The sequence below is a fragment of the Sinocyclocheilus anshuiensis genome, unplaced genomic scaffold, assembly GCF_001515605.1.
Source record: "Sinocyclocheilus anshuiensis isolate Anshui unplaced genomic scaffold, SAMN03320099.WGS_v1.1 scaffold513, whole genome shotgun sequence".
In the NCBI taxonomy this organism is placed as follows: Eukaryota; Metazoa; Chordata; class Actinopteri; order Cypriniformes; family Cyprinidae; genus Sinocyclocheilus; species Sinocyclocheilus anshuiensis.
This window is the reverse complement of record NW_015537972.1, coordinates 1,660,061-1,678,418: the sequence shown is the minus strand read 5'-3', so window position 1 is coordinate 1,678,418 and position 18,358 is coordinate 1,660,061. Positions and strand designations below refer to the sequence as shown.

Here is an 18,358-nt window from a genome sequence, read left to right as displayed (position 1 = left end):
TGAATTCGTTTAAAATATAAAGATACTACTAATAATAAATAATTTCCAATCAGTAGCCCATGTACAATGTAGTTAATAGTAGGACACTCTTAAACTGGAATTTACTATATGTGTATTCAGTTGGGCTTACAGCAATTATAGTAGTTTCATGGAGTGTAGCAGCAGTATCATAGAATTCAGATCACGTTATTAGCAAATTGTTAATTGCAGTATGCATAGCAAATCAAGTCAAATTATTACTGTTATTTATAGCAGCGGCAGCAGGAAATATCTGGTTGTAACTTGCATGAAATTTCAGTGATAACACATGGGGTAAGTAACTCTTTTAAACTGAAATAGGCTTTTATAACTTCATTTATTTACCAGGGCGTACAGGGATTTTGTGAACTCTTCAAAGCGAAATAGGCATTATTTGTTTGCGTTTCATTGTTTAATAAAGACACTTATAGTAATTCTAAGTACTTTCGTGCAGCTGTAGCAGCGATTTTGTGAACTTCAAAGCGAAATAGGCATTATTTGTTTGCGTTTCATTGTTTAATAAAGACTCTTATAGTAATTCTAAGTACTATTGTGTAGCAGTAGTATGCATAGCAATTCAGATCGCAATTTTTAGCGAATTTAATAGCAGCAGATAGCAACCAATTATTATTGTTAATATAGCAAGGGCAGCAGAAAGTACTTTAGTTGCATGAAATTTCAGCGATAATGCATGGATGAGCTACAGCAATTCTAGTATTTTCACAGAGTGTAGCAGCAGTATCCATAGAATTTCAGATTGCATTATTAGCTAATTATCAATAGCAGTATGCATAGCAAATCAAATTATGCACGCATGCATAGCAATTTCATATGCAATGTTAGAAATAATATTAGCAGCAGGAAGTCAAATTTTTGTTGCTAATATAGCAGCGGCCGCAGAAAGTACTTTAGTTGCTTGAAATTTCAGTGATAACGCATGGGGTAAGTAACTCTTTAAAGTGAAATAGGCATTTTATTTATTTGCTTTAACAGGGCTTACAGTAGATTGTGAAATTTTCAAAGCAAAATAGGCATTATTTGATTGAGTTTGCTTGTTAATAAATTCTAAGTACTTTTGTGCAGCTGTAGCAGCAGTATGCATAGCTATCCAGATTGCTAGTTTAGTGAATTTTAATAGCAGCAGCACGCATGGCAAAATTCAGATGCAATGTTAGAAATATTAGCAGCAGTCTGCATGGCAATCCAATTATCAGTTGCTAATATATCAGCGGCAGCATAAAGTACATTTAGTTGCATGAAATTTCAGTGATAAAATAACACTTGGATGGTAGTGAACTTTTAGGTGAAATAGGCATTTTGTTACTTTGCTATTCAGTTCAACAGGGTTTATAGAACTCTTCAAAGCGAAATAGGCATTATTTGGTTGTTTCGTTATTTAATAAATGGGCAGTAGCAGTTCTAAGTACTTTTGTGCAGCAGTATGCATAGTTATTCAGATAAAGTATTTCCACTGCAGTAACGTTGATGAACGTTAATGGAAAAAAATAAAATAAAATTGACAACTCTTGAATGACAAATTTAAAACTATTTGCTCAGGCCACCCACGCCTGAGCCAGGTGGTTGCTGGGGGTTACTTCATCTATCAGCCTACAGTGTGATTCCTGTTTGTTAATGACACACATAGTGCACGTTTGTACCTGGGTAAGTTTGAGCTATCGGCTCAGACACACATAGTTATTTAGGTCATTAGTTAAATAAACCTAAGTATAGCAGCGGCAGCAGAAAGCGCTTTAGTTGCATGAAATTTTAGTGATAACTCATGGAGGGTAAATTAACTCTTTAAAGTGCAATAGGTATTTATTACTGATGATAAATTTATAGGTATTTATAGGTATTTATCCTGATGATCCGACGATAGCTGGTCGCATCTCAGCATGTCTAACAGACATTTACAAACGAGGACAATGGAAGCAATCAAAATCAACAAAAGAGCAATGATACGCAAGTGCTATAACAAGTCTCAGTTAGCTTAAAGCAGTTGTCACAGATCAAGCCGGAGGCAACAGGTTAGTGAATGAATAGCAGGTTTATTGACAGGTATGGCTGAGGTAGATCGACTGGAGCAATGACTGGTGAGTATCCAACACAAATGATAGTTCAATGAATCTTAGCTGAGTACTGATGTTTGATTACTTTGCAGGTTCGCGGAGGGTTCGGGATCCAGGAGCGGAGGAGAGCAACGTAGAAAGAACTTCGGGGATCTAGAGGTAAGTATAAACAGGTAAGTAGCATTTAGGGAGTCTGGTAAAGTTCAGTGTGGTGAATGGTAGACCGGACGGTGAGTGACTGGAAGGAGCATGCTTATGAATGGTGCCTTGATTGCAGATGACAGGTGCGAGGAATCAGAACTCAGGTGAAGGTGATTGAGGACAGGTGTGAGCTGGGGAGGATTCTGGGACATGGAGTCTAGAGCTGGTGATTGTGGTGATTCGCTGACAGCAGTACACGTAGCAAGGTTTTTAAAATTATATATTAAATAAAAAGTAAACAGATAGAATAGAAAAAGAATAGAGCAAGCTAGTGTTAGAGGCCTTTTTGCTATTTTTAATTGTATAATAAACAAAAAGAAAATAAATAGATATAATACAAAAAAGAATAGAGAAGCAAGTGTTAGTTTTTTTTTACTAACAAGCAGTTAGTAAATGAATAGAGTGCAAGTCTTTTTTTTTAAGAATAGAATTAGAATAGCTAGTGCTAGAGTTAGAGGGTCAAATAAAGGTGGAAGAGATGTGTTTTTAGCCGATTATATATTCATATATATATATATATATATATATATATTAGGGGCTTTTATTTAACAAAAATAAAACATAACATTTCCAAAATGGAGAATAAAGTGTCCAAGGGGAAGGACTGTCCAAAATAAATGGGGGATCTGGTGTCCTCATTGTGCCGGGAATCGTGAAGGACGGACAGTGTTAAAATGTCGGCATATTGTATAGCGGCAAAAAACTTTGAGAGTACTTAATTGACCCTTCGCAAAGAGGTTGACTGACAGGCGATCTGACCAATCATAACACCGAATCTGCCATCTTGTCTAACCAACAAATCAGACAGGAAAGTAAATTAACTTCGGTGGACTTAAACTTGAAAAGTGGTGTGTATTGACGTCTTTCCGCGGTTGAAATAAAATATGTTCTGATGTTCATTCATGTTTATTTCATGCTTTAATCAAGTAAATATGAAAAGACAATCGGTTCATGCGTCGCTTGAACTGAGGTGCTACAGCGATCTGTCACGACACATTAAAGAGCCACAAAACCGTATTAATTGCCATATCACAGCCATATCACCCTGCAGCCCGAGACTGGTTGCCCACTGAAGCTAAGCAGGGTTGAGCCTGGTCAGTACCTGGATGGGAGACCTCCTGGGAAAGCTAGGTTGCTGTTGGAAGAGGTGCTAGTGAGGCCAGCAGGGGATGCTCACCCTGTGGTCTGCATGGGTCCTAACGCCCAAGTATAGTGATGGGGACACTATACTGTCAAAAAGCACCGTCTTTCGGATGAGACGTTAAACCGAGGTCCTGACTCTCTGTGGTCATTAAAAATCCCATGGCACTTCTCGTAAAGAGTAGGGGTGTAACCCCGGTGTCCTGGCCAAATTGCCCCCCTGGCCCTTGTCAATCATGGCCTCTTAATAATCTCCAACCACTTAATTGGCTCTATGACTTTCTCTCCTCTCCACCTGTAGCTGGTGTGTGGGAGCGCACTGGCGCCGTTGTCCTGTGGCTGCCGTCGCATCATCTAAGTGGATGCGCTTTGGGTGTACCACAATAAAGCGTTATATAAATGCATCATTCATTCATTCAATTGTTTGAATTTCTTTAAAAAATTTAATTTTTTTAAAGCTAAGACCTTGTTTCATACCAGAAGTAACCTGCTCTGTCTTGTCTGTCGGCGTATTGTCAGTTTCCTCAATTGCTCCACAATGTATTTTTTACTGTGTGAGAACATGATGTGTGGCTTGAGAGCGCCATGGCTTGCCGGACATAGCAACAGTAACTAAGGAGGGACATTTTTTTTTCGAAGGGTCAGTTGGGTCATTAAAAAATTACTTAATTCCATGATGCTAAAATTACGTGAACAAATTATGTTTGCTTAACTTAAAGTGCCCTTAGTATGGATTTTTGAAAATTACATTTAATGCAGTGTGTAATGTAGCTGTATGTGAATGTAAACAGTCTGCAATAACCATATTTTCTACTTATTGAGAGAGGAAATACTGCAGTATATTGACTTAGAATGCCCTATTTTACTGTCATGATGAATGAATATTGTCAAAAAATACCACACTAAATAGTGACTAAACACGATCCCTTTTAATACGTTAACCAGGAGTCCCTCTCATTTATAATCGCGGCATCGTCTTATAAAATCAACATGCATCTACACTAAAGAGCGGCTATGCGGTTGTTTTGGCTATATAAATTTTTTGTCTCATGCAGCGCACTGCCTGCATCTGAGTAACTATGGAAAAAAGCCGCTAAAAGGGTCTGAAAGTTGCTAAATCTAGTGCTAAAGTCGTGCTCGTGTGTGTGAGACGCGGGGGCTGATGGCAGGGGACGGTGGATATTTGTGGCGGTCAATGTGGATATTGTGGATGAGTTCTTCTGTGTCATCACGTTCTATTAGTTCTACAGCTTCAGTTTCAGAACTTTCACACTTAGTAACACATACAGCTGTTCCCTCACCACAGTGCAACAGTGAAAAGGGACCCCTTTCAAACAGTTTAAGCGACATATATAGTATTGCGGTATTTCAAAAATTCATATCATAACAAAAATAAACACCAGCATTCGGTATGAACCGGTATACCGCCCAGCACTAGATTAAAGTACATCATAAATAAAGTTATGGTCTCTCAAAAGAAAGAGTTCACTCTGAACCACTTAAACTAGTTGTTTGTAATTCGAATCCCATTTCTGTGAAGTTCACACATCACAAGTTATCACATTTGCATAATGCCCACCTACTGTATGTTCTGCATGGACATCCCGTGAAAACTTGAACCCCACTCAAATGGGGTAACTTTAGGGGGTAACTTTGGGGTAACTGATGTAACTTGTTTGTGTGGATAACAATGTTGAGAAGTTGCTGTGCTCTGCGCTGTGAAAATAAATTTGGTTTATTTTCACTTCCAAAGGATGAGGATGTGAAGAATCATTGGTTAAAATTCATCTTAACTACGATACCACAGCAGTATAATCCTAGCCTTTTGCTGTGTTCCCGTCATTTCACTAAAATCGAATTCGCTTCTAAAATCTCCACGAGTTCAACGAGTTGCTTTAATGTCTGTTGTTCTTATTACTTGGAGTCATGACAAAGGATAGAGCAATACATTAGTTTACAAACTGCAGTGCTTTATCAGTACTCCATGTATCTGACCAATCAGAGCAGAGTAGCCTCACGCAAAGGAGGTGTTTGGAAAGATGAATCTTCAAACGAAACGTTTGAGAGTCATTGAGAAATAAGGTAAAATTAAATATTATATAAAAACGAAGTGTTTTTTGAACTTGCATGCATGTAAACCTGTTGTTGACGACTCTCAAAACCAAATTATGACCCTTCAAATAGCATAATAGGGGCACTTTAAATGATTCATGTGAAACTCATGTACATAATTAAATCATGCAAATCCAACAGTATACTTTAGTGGGTAAAAAAATCATTCTACACTTTAGTTAATTGCATTTAATGTAAATGTAAACTATAATACATTTAAATTTTATTGTAACTTGCAAATAAGTGTCTAAAACATTACATTGAGTTTGCAATTAAATATATTAATTTGAAGTATATTCTTTTTATGCTAAAGTGTACTTCTTTGGGGGGGGGGGTATTGAATACCAAAGAACGGATGTTTGTTGCAGATTTTAAAAGTCTGACTGATCTTAAAAGACTGATGGAACACAAACTTAAAGATTAACGTTCAATATGGTAGCTGTAGAAAAGGTAGAAAAACATAATAATTTAGAAGTAATAAACTATTTTCAGTTCTGTTTTTAACCCCCACATCAGAGCGCTCTGTTTGAGTAGGTGTGGTGGATTGTAGACTCGGAAGTAAATGCCCACTGCTATGATTGGCTAACAGTGGTGTATGTTTGACAGCGCATAAAGAACTCAATACATATCGAACGATCAGTAAGAAGAGACAAGGCAACAGTGACCACGTAATGAAAACCGTTACTCACACTTGTGTTGCTGTTGGATCCAATATAGTCGGCACAGCATTGTCTTCTAGTCACAGCATCATCTGTGATGTTTCAATCTTTTTGAAAATCCTGAATTGTCAAAAAGATTTGAAAAGCCTCAAATTGTGCCTTGTTTGTAAACGAATCCATGGTAAAACGAAGTGAAGGACCAAGTTCTTACTGATGCAGTCTGGATCTTCATTAAAAATAAAATTATTTCGTCAGAAGGAAATGCAAAGACTGTTTTTCCACACCACTGCACAGCATCTTGTATTCAGAGCCATCTTTATCGTTTGGTTTCTGCGTAGACTTGCACATTCGCCTCTCTCGTAAACTACATTCACGAATCGGTGGGCGGAGCTAAACAGGCAGTGATGTCGAGGCATTGATCTTCTTCTGCAGAGGTGATGCTTATCCACACTATTACATCATAGAGTAGAACATTCCAAGAGCTGTCGTTTTGGAAGATTGGCTTTAATAAGCTGTTTTTAGACTAACGAGAAAGATTTGAGTTCTGAAACTTACAGGATGTGTTTTATAGTACAATGAGCTCTTATATGTCAAAAGATCAAGGGAATTTTGATTTCTGTTCATGACCCCTTTAAAGGGTTAGTTCACCCAAAAATGAAAATTAGCTTGTGTTTTACTTCTGTCACGAAAACAAATTCCTCATATGTGTAAACATACCTGGCAATAAAGCTCATTCTGATTTTGATTCTGATTCTGAGAATGGCATGTAAAAAATTGAAGTTCCTCATATGCAAAAGCATATATGTTTATGTTCAACATTTTTCAAAATGTGTGCCTCAAATATCTTCTGAATCAAACATCGTATGAGAGTGAGGGGAAAATTCCTTCACAGATTCAGATGTGTGTCACAACCCCCCTCTGTCCCAGACTGCTCATTAGTATTCCATGCATTTATGAGTTCACACACGCACACACACATCTGTGGGAATATGCAGCCTTACCAAACCCACCAGGAAGCACCAAGACTGGCCCCCTTTCACATGATCATGAACAATGAAAACTGCCCCAGTCCCTTAATCTCACGCACACACACACACACACACACAAACCGCTGTCCTAAAGCTCAATGTCACTGTGTCCTTACCAGCTCCATAAATTATCTTATGATCCGAGATGAAACAGAGAAGTCATTGTTCAACATTTTTATCACTACTATGTACTTTCTAAATGCATGTCATTAATGTGATCCATATTTATTTCCCTTCATCTTAATTCACAGCGGGGATGTGCAAAAAAAAATAAATAAAAAAAATAACTAAATTGATTTCTTTCTTAAAAAAACAGCTGGATCACAAAAGGTAAAAATGTACCAAACTCATCTAGCAATATAATATTATTGTTTCCTTGTGTTTTCTGAAATAATTGGTTGGAAATCATGAGATTAATCATTCATTAATTATTGATAGCCTTACTATTGTTCTTCGTCAGATTTATACCGACAGCTGCATTTCAATTTTGCGTAAAAAAATACAGTATCCTTTAATATAAACAATTTCCACATTAAATTTTAAACATATTTATTTATCAATAAATATACTAGGTTATTTCATTTATTATAAAATGCTGTAATTTATGAAGCAGTTCATTTTGGTAATAGTATTCCATTTGAATATACATTTCAGCAATATATGTATGTACAGATGTGGTTTACATACCCCTTGCAGAATCTGCATGGTCTAATAAAATGGTTTAATAATTTTAATACAATCAGTTCAGCTATTTATATGAATTCCTATGAATTTTATTGCTTCCTGGTTATATGTTAACATGGCCATGAGCATGAACTTGACTCGGAACAACATTAAGGTGTTGTATTCAACATAAGCACATCCTTTCTCCAGCTTCCATACTTGAAGCAATTTGCATTCTGTTGCAAACCATGACATTTCATGACTTTTCCATATAAGACAATGCATTTGTGTTGCAGAAAAATCCCATAGCAAAATCTAAAAGGGGAAGAATTAATAAGTGTTGGCAGTGAGACACCTTGTTCAAAAATCCTGATGGCTTCTCTAATGATTCATAAATTATGTTACGAGTCCAGGCTGCTCTCTGTTACTTGCAATGAATCACTCCATACGAAGGCACACACTTCAGCCAGTTTAATGAAACTCACCAATCCCATTCTACATGAGCACCTCAAGCCAATAAATCAACCAGCACAGAAGAGATTGGTTATACACTATATGCAACTGACCATGAGTGTGAAGGACAATATTTATAAATGCAAAACTGCATTTTCCAAAACTTACTAGTGGGTATACCATTCTTGTATTTCTGTAGCTCAAACAGTTAGAGCATGGTGCTAGCAACACCAAGGTCATGGGTTTGATTCCCAGTGACTACTCTACATATTTATGTATGTAGAGATATAACCATATCGTATTAGGATGACACTGCAACACCATCATCAACACCAAACCAGGTCTGTTTTGTCAAGTGCAAATTAACCATTATTGATTTTTTTTTAAAGTACTGAACATTAGAGGAGGTTGTTATAAAAAGATAAAGCTCAATTTCCTCTGAGCAGGGCTAAAAGCGAAGAAACAGTGAGTGAGAGCTATCTGAGCAGTGCATGCCTCCTGAGACATTCCTCTTATATAGCAAAGCTTGTCTTTTTGTTTCCACCATCAAGAAGTGGGAGAGATGCTTTGATCATGGGGTGGAACTTTTCTACAGTCGAGAGCGCAGGAGGGCAAGAGGAACTTCCATCCAATGGCACTGAAGGAGACAAATAAGAAAATGAAGTGCAGAAAGTAGGACGTGGAAAGAAAAGCACGTCTGGAATAAACACAGAGAAACCAGTGCCAAGTGCTTTAAATCAACTTATACTGAATCATATTTGAGACAGCCAGAAAAGAAGAAACATGACAAAAAATACAGCGGGACACTATATTTAAAGCTTTACAGTGTGGAAAAAAAAGAACACTAAGACAACTAACTAAATGCATAGACATTCATGTGGTGTCCAAGGTCAACACTGACAGAAAATAAATGGTTTGATTAGGTATCAGTGTAAATCTGACAGTAATTTTTCCTCATCTGCCTATGGTGGTTCCAAATTTGGGCTGCATTTCACTTTTGTTGTGCAGTCAACTGTAAAATAGACAGTTCTTAAAAGAGGCAGACATATGATGCCAGGCATAGCAATGCAACACAATGGTTTAAAGAACTAGCAAACAAATAAATCCAGACAGCCCTCTGAAGGCATGAGAGCTTCCGATGTCTTCAACAGTCTTCAAAGAATCAAGATTCATGGAGAAAGGGGGGCGAGAGCACATTTATTTGTGGTAACGAAGTAAACTTCACTAAAAGTCAGTGTTGTTTTGATATATTGATATATAGATATATAGGCTGATATATTAATGGATATGAATATATAAAATATACAAACACAAAAAGGTTGCTAAAGGAGAAAGCAAAAACCAAACAAGAAATTCCTCCAATGTCTTTACAAAAATATTTTGTTTGCAAAGTAGCATAATTGATAATACAGTAGCCAGGCTTACTTTCATTAGATGTTTTATTTTAATACTGGCTTGCAATTATTTATTTCAAACAAACAAACAAACAAACAAACAAATAAATAATGGATGGGTATAACTATTATTCTGTTTTTAGATATCTTCTCACAGGCACTTTCCCCACTGCATTCAAGCAGGCTCGGGTAACCCCACTGCTCAAAAAACCTACATTAAACAGTTCACTTACAGATAGCTACAGACCTGTCTCTCTCCTTCCTTTCATAGCAAAAACACTTGAACGAGTTGTTTTTAACCAGGTATCATTATTTCTTACACAGAACAACCAACTGGATCCTAACCAGTCAGGCTTCAGGAGTGACCATTCAACTGAGACTGCGCTACTGTCAGTCACTGAAGCCCTGCGGATTGCAAAAGCTGATTCCAAATCATCAGTTCTTATTTTGCTGGATCTATCTGCTGCTTTTGACACGGTGAATCATCAGATCCTTCTGCCCACCCTCTCATCACTGGGCATCATAGGGATTCCACTTCGCTGGCTTGAATCCTATCTCACTTGTAGGTCTTTCAGGGTGGCCTGGGGTGGGGAGGTATCCAAAGTAGGGATGTTCATTTCGGTTATTTTTCCTAACCGACAACCCTGTGCAACAAGTAGCCTAGTATGCAGAGTTTCAGTTCATTTTTGTGCTGCGCGAAAGGAAACAGATGGCAGAAAGCGGCAACCTATTTTTCTTTAGGCTTATTTTACAAAAACACAAAGATTTGTTTTTATTGTGAATTTACACAAATAAAGGCAAACCTTTTACAATTTATACAAACAAAAAAAAAATACAAACAAAAAAAAAAACTATGTAGTAAAAAAAAATATGTAGTAAAAAATATATATCAACTGAGACTGCGCTACTGTCAGTGACGGAAGCCTTGCGGATGGCAAAAGCTGATTCCTAATCATCAGTTCTTATTTTGCTGGATCTATCTGCTGCTTTTGACACGGTGAATCATCAGATCCTTCTGCCCACCCTCTCATCACTGGGCATCATAGGGATTCCACTTCGCTGGCTTGAATCCTATCTCACTTGTAGGTCTTTCAGGGTGGCCTGGGGTGGGGAGGTATCCAAAGTAGGGATGTTCATTTCGGTTATTTTTCCTAACCGACAACCGACGCTCGTTAACCGACTGTTAACCGTTAACCGACAAGATTATTTTAAATTAGAACTTAATTAAATTAGAAAGGATAAGTGTCTGTGACCCGTTAAAAATATTAACATTTGTTTCCCGGGGATTGATTTTACATGCGCAAAAAGCAGCAAACAACAGAACATGAGGAAGGCAAACCTTTTACAATTTATACAAACAAAAAAAAAATACAAACAAAAAAAAAAACTATGTAGTAAAAAAAAATATGTAGTAAAAAATATATATTTTTTAATTCTTTTCTAAATACTGTTAATTGAAAGGATTTGTTGTGGAGTGAGGGGAACTAACACTAGCTCTGTTTACAGTGTTTATTATAACGTTTGTAAACATTTTGCGTCAGCATTAGGTCTATTTCTGAATTAAATAATAAAATGTGACTTATACGCGACTTGGTTTTTTTCACATTTTTTATACGCGTAGCGTATTTTAACCATGCAGCAAACCGTTTTAAATATTTTGATAAATTACTGAAAAAATAAATAATGAAATGACTTTTTAAACCGTTTAACTGATTGTATTAATTAGTCAAAATTCTTACCGCCGGTTAACCGGTTAAAATTAACATCCCTAATCCAAAGCACATCAACTGGTCACTGGGGTTCCTCAGGGATCAATTCTTGGACCCCTCCTCTTCTCCATATACACTACATCACTGGGACCCTGAGCCATAGGTAGCTGCACGGATCTCAGGCTGCCTGGCGGTCATATCGGCATGGATGAACGAACATCACCTACAGCTCAACCTGGCAAAGACTGAGCTTCTTGTCTTCCCGGCCAATCCAAATCTACAGCATGACTTCACTGTCCAGTTAGGTTCATCAACAATTACCCCATCAAGTTCGGTCAGAAATCTTGGTGTAATCTTTGATGACCAGCTGACTTTCAAAGACCACATTGCAAAAACTGCTAGATCTTGCAGGGTTGCATTGCACAACATCAGAAAGATCAGGCCTTTCCTAACAGAGCATGCTGCACAACTTCTAGTCCAGGCCCTTGACATTTCTAGGCTGGACTAGCTGGCTGGACTTCCACCATGCACAGTCAAACCTTTACAAATGATTCAGAATGCAGCGGAACGACTTGTCTTTAACGAGCCCAAAAGAGCCCATGTCACACCTCTCTTTATCTCCATATATAATAACGTATAGCAGGTCTATACAGGTGGAGCTGGGGAGGGTAGAGGGTTTCAGAGGAGCTCTGAAAGCATGCTGCGGGAATGCTCTAGTAAATGCTAACCAGCCATTTAAATGTAAAGCAGTAAGCTCATTGGCTGCAGATGAACTAATCAGCTTGTGCCAAGTAGTTTGAATAACACAAGTTATAGTTTACGTTAACAACCCATCAGCCAGCGCCATCTAGAGTTTCATGACAGAACTTGGCATTTATAAGTAGCCATGCATCGTTTGATTTTTATTTTTTCATTATTTTTGAAACACAATGTAAACATGATTGCTGTTTAATGGATTAAGGAGAAGTGCATTTCTGCTGGAGAACACAGGTTCCCTATCGATACTTCAATCGTACTGCGTCTGCTTAAGACACTATGGGAAAAACTCCTTTTTCTCCAAATACTGAAGCCTTTCAATAATGCAGTGTAACTGCACGGAGCACCACCTATGGTTGACCCTCACGGAGATCAAGGATGCGGATAAGGTCCCCTTCCTCGACTCTCCGGTCACCCCCTCTGGCCTGTTTGGACCTGTGGGGGAAGGGTTCGCAGAGCGCTTCACCGCTGCGCAGAAGCCGTCCCAGGAAATGTGACACTTCTTGCCAAAGCGCTCCAGTTCTGCAGCTGTTGCCAGCCACACCAAGACGGCGCCGACTCAGCAGCCCGCGAAGCCCACATCATCGGCTGCACCGCCAGTCTCTAAGCCTGAGCCCCGACATCGCTCCCGCTCGGCTAAACGCTATCCGTTCCCTAAGTGCCAAGGACCCCGGCCCAAGGTAGTGCTGGACCCAGTGCCTCAGGCGTCAACCTGATCCGCGGGACAGGAAGAGGAGGTGGCAAAGTCTTGCCATCGCCGGACCACCCCCAAGCAGCCTTTGTTGTGCCTCCAAGCACCCCATTCACTTCCGGGTGCCGACGGCAATGTGTTTGTGGTAAATACTGTTGTGAACCTTGTGCCCGTTCAGTTAGCGCCCACATAACCGATCCCTGTTATAGCGAGAAAAATAAAACTTGCGATCGCTAAGGGCAGCGCATGTACCATTGGCAGGTTGAACCAAGGAGCAGACATGCTATATCGGAGCAACGTCACCTTAGAAGAGTGGCTCCACCCACATACGGTTCAAAGAATTTGAGAGATCTTCGGCAAGGCAGAGGTCGACCTCTTCGCCTCAGAAGGCAACTCTCACTGTCCAATTTACTTTTCAAAGGACAGGGATGCGTTCGCCCACTACTGGCCCAACCTTCTCCTTTACGCTTTTCCCCGGTTCAGAGAATCTGGGAGATCTTTGGGAAGGCAGAGGTTGACCTCTTCGCCTCAGAAGACAACTCTCAATGCTCAACCTATTTTTTGAAGGAAATGGAAGTTTTGGCCCACAAATGGGCCTCCTCCATTACGCATGTAATGGAGGAGTAATGGCCTCCTCCATTACACTTTTCCCCCGATCGCCCTGATCCCCTCATGTAATCAGGCAAATCAGTGAGCGAGAACACAAGGTTCTCCTAGTGGCCCCGCTCTGGAGGAACCAATATTGGTTCTTGGAGCTGTCTCGGCTGCTTGTTGCAGCCCCGTGGCCCATTCCCCTGAGGCGGGACGTCCTCGCTCAGGCGAACAGAACATTATGGCACCCCCAGCCCGAGCTGTGGGCTCTGCACCTCTGGCCTCTCGATGGGAGCCTGCAGACCTCCCCGAGAGCGTGCTAAATACAATATCTCAGGCTAGAGCACCCTCTACAAAGCGGCTCTATGCCCTTAAATGATCCGTCTTCTCCGCCTGGTTATGGCCCGCGGCGCAGACCCATTTTCCTGCAACATTTATGTCAGGACCACTATCATCAAAGATGATTGACAATTAGCATAAATGTTAATTTCATTCATGTATTTGACAAATGTTGCATTTAATTCACTTCATCTGTGAATGTATGCAAACACTTCGAGAGCGTCATTACAAGGAGCAGAAAGTGTCTGATTTGACGTCTCCGCTTTAATTCCGCCCCGACTGCAAGTGGCTACTCTCTCCAGCCGGAGACAGGCTAGTGTAGTTCCTCTCTAACAACCTAGACTTCTCGAGCAAGTAACTGCGGTGCTGCCGAAGACTTCCGTAACCATGAAAGAAACGCGTTAAGCGGTGCGCTCTTGGTCTCGCTTGGGTCGCTGAGTGCACGCACGCACATAGAAACCAACTCTGAGCAGTGTAAATAACTCAGAATGCATGAAATGACATTAGACCCCCCGTTAAGAGCAGCATATTGCAGCAACAAGTGTGTTGCCAGTGACAACAGATAAGTACCGAACATTCGCATGAACTAGCACAAGCATTTAACTGAAAACAACTTAATGAGCCCAAGCAACACGGATAGCCTTAGTAACACGCATGTTGCAGATAACCTGAGAGTATTAAATGGAACTTAGCTTGTGAAGACGTTCAAGAGAGTGAAACATAGCAGCTGTGAAGTGGATGCTTGATCTCTTGATATCCTTCTTGGGGATGTATAGCGCACATCAGCTATACAGACGTTAATACTGAAAGTTTAACATTATATTCATTGCATACATATACTTCGTAGACATCTTTAATATCTTATAACTCCATTCTGCTGTCTGTTGTTCTGTTGTCGGTGTTTCTTTGTCTGAATATGGCACTGATCACATGCTGTGTGGTATCGGCGTTTGGTATCGGGGCATTTTAACGAGTACGAGTACGAGTACGAGTACAGAAGCTCAGTATCGGGCCCGATACCGATACCAGTATTGGTGCATCCCTAATGGAAAGTGTGAATAGTGTCATCAACCACCCAGCAACCACTCAGAACACCCTTGCAACCACATAGCAACATGTTAAAAACACACAGAAAACCTTAGCAACAGCTTAGCAACAGCCTGAGTTAGTGGTAGAAACTTTTTAATGAACAAACACTATTTACATTTACTGTGGTTGATATTAATTAAATACAATTTAATGGATTTGCATGGATTTTGAAACTGTTATGTACTTTAAAAACTGTATTGACTACAATGGTTGTCCAATTAACAAAATACATGTCCTTGTGATATTTGATAATTCTCTTCTCGGTTTCATGATACTAGCTTCATAAGGAGAAACTTTGAACCATTTGCATCTTGTTATCTGTCTTCATTTTCTCCTTTGCTGGTCCTCCAAATCCTAAACGCTGGTGGACAGCAGTTGGGTAGGCTTGTGATTATTATGGGATCTTGTTTCTATGGTAGCAGGAGGGCACAGACGTCTAGTGGGTGAGCAACAGTTGGCATGAACACATACTTGATCATGTCCAGCAAACTGTCAGAGCTTACAGCGCTACAACAGGCTTCATCCACAAGTTTACATGTCACACTGCAGCTCTCCATTGGTTTTACACTCCATTGCAAATCCTTGTGAACTGCCTCAAAACCTTTGTGGACAACAAGTTTCCAGTGACAAGGAATGTTCTTAGCTGTCACTTACTACACAAAACACAGAAGTAGTAAACTCAAAATGAACCACGCAAGAGACTCGACTGACACTCACAGTTGATTCCCAGCCTGGTCTCATTGTTTATACGTAGGTATCAGTATGTAATGTTTACAAGCACAAATGTTTTTATTGATGCTGAAATGTACCATTTAGACATATTTCAGTGTTTAAAACGTAAAAATTGCTACTTATTTTTAGCTAAAATTTGTTAAAATATTTCCGAATCTTTTATATCATTAAGATATTTGTATCAATGCATTTTTTAAATTTTTATTGATAAGCGATTTAAATTTTTAGACCCCTTAACCTACCCCCAAACCAAAACCTACCCATTTTAAAGCGAATATAAAAAGATATAAAACGTAATTGACTGAAATTGAAATAGAAAGGACATGACCATTTTATTAATAATATAGCATTAAAAGGATTTTTTATAGTCGCCAATCCCACTCCTACCTCTAAACCTAACCATAACTATTTCTGTACAGTATAAAGAAAAACATGAGAGGCAGATAAATGCAATCACAATAATTTATTTATTGCAAAATTGTCAAGAGCCGTACCAAAAGTAATAATACAGTAGGTTTGTTTCAGGAACAGAGCAGAATTTAAATTGTTAATTGTTGCAAATATTATCCAGATTATTATCCCGATCTACTCCGTGAAGGCGCGCATTTCTCATTCAAACACGCCTCACCAGAAACATGGCATGTCGCAATCTGTGACGAAGCAGGCGAGAGTCTATGAGCTTTTGATTACCATGCCATAAAACCTGTCAAATAGTTCTTGAAGTGGCAACTTTTGAATTTGTAACGAGCATATGGCGGGGGTTTTGATGCTTACGGTCACTACTCAAGATGGAGATGAAGATCGCCGAATAAAGGCTTGAGTTTGGGACTGTTCCTCACAGTGGAATGGATTCTGAAGATTTTGATTACAGCGCACAAATAAAATTGATTCCTTTTGTAATTATGTTGCATTTTTGGTGTATTTTATAGTTCTATTGTCAGTCACAGCATGTCGGAGAAAACGTAATTTGTGTCGCATGGCAAACAAAGCAAATATTACATGATAAGTAATGGTTAAACGATTGCAGAAATGTTATTAATTTTACGGGTTTGAAGTGTAGTCTTGTTTAACATTATGTATTCTTCAAAATAAGTTGGCAGCATAAATCACACAGAACAGAATTAAATGTTATCATTTCATATTAAGTAAATGAGTAAACAATGTAATAATGCAATTGAAAACATAATGCCATTAATATGACAACTAAATACAATAATAAAATTAATGCTGCGATTTCAATATTCATAAGGATTAAGTTGTAAGTCTGTAAAGTTGTTCATAAGTAAATAATTTACATTTTAGCTATCGTCAATACCTCAGTATTGTACGTTTAAATGCTGAAAATACATCAGTATTGTACTTTTACATGCTGTAAATAAGTCAGTATTTTACGTTTTAGTATCTTTATAAACAGAAGTAAATGTATGTTTTGTAGAACCAAATTTTATTTAAAATACATACAAATTATCATGACACAGTCACAGTTGATTCCAGTAATTTTACATTGCTAAGCTAATTTGATCATCTAATAAGCAGAAAAAATACACACAAATATGGAATTAAACAATTAGATGCAACTAGATTTATTGATATTTTTCAGTGTTGAAATAAAATCTAGACCTAACTAAATTTATATTTCACTCAAATCTTTCTGCCACTATGTATTATTTATTTATTTAACTGAACTTTTACTGAAGAGTCCCTTTTCTGCCAAGAATACATTCTGGATACAGATGCTGACTAAGCATATTACATAGTTTTACAGATGATAGTTGTTTGCATCTAAAAGTACTCAGCCCTTTAAATTAACTTTTTTTTAATGTTATTTGTATCATTATTCTTTGAAATGCTACAACAGAGATTTATTAGATCTGATATCTAAATGTTTAATGCAAAACTAGCATTTGTTCTGCACAAATGCATTCATATGATATTTTTGTTTTAAAATGATAAGATTTAGACATTTAAATCCAACAATTACCATATAAAAACAGGTGTTAAATATACAGTAAAATGGTGTGGAAAAAAGGCCTCCTGTAGCGAATCCATGTGTTTTTGTAAGAAAAATATCCATGTGTGCTTCTCAAATGGAAGGCTGCATCCTACCGAGGCTGCGTCCTTCCTAGCTCAGTCCTTCAGAGGTAGGCTAGAGTCCTCCTCGGCATTAAACGCTAGAATGAGACAGTATAGTAAGTGCGCGTGGCTACGTCGCATATGTTCCTGCCCTCACCGCCACGGCACGAAAATACGAATAAAACTTCGTTTTGGAAAAATACTTTGTATTAAAAATCATTATATTATTTGGCTTTCTATTAATGCAATACAATGAATCACAGCCGTCTAGTCTCCCGGTGGCTTACATTATCGGCAGTTTAGCGTTTAGTGAGTAATTTACACCAAAACAAAAAATAACATGTAAATATGTCTTACATTGCATAATAAATTCAGACAAGCTCAGTACTGAATCGTTTCTCGTCAGTTTATTTAAATGAAATGGAATGGGTACAAAGGATTGTGGGGGATTGAAGGTTGCAAAGGATACATCCCATGCATCCTTCAAATTCAGCTGAATAAAGGACGTGAAATGAAGGCTGCCTTCCAAGGATCCATGTGATTGAGACGGCTTCCGCGTATGACGGATAGATGAAGTGAGAGAGAAGTGTTTATTACGTTTGAAATATGGATATTTTTCTTACAAAAACGCATCGATTCAC

At 38.5% G+C, this 18,358-nt stretch overlaps 1 protein-coding gene across 1 annotated transcript in view; it reads right to left on the bottom strand.

Annotated features, from left to right (window-relative positions):
* The window catches only part of LOC107670626 (lipoma HMGIC fusion partner homolog), a gene marked incomplete at its 3' end in the record, with an annotated part of 117,549 nt that overhangs the window by 37,047 nt on the left and 62,144 nt on the right, over nucleotides 1–18,358 (bottom strand). The gene's annotated exons all lie outside the window — the stretch shown is intronic.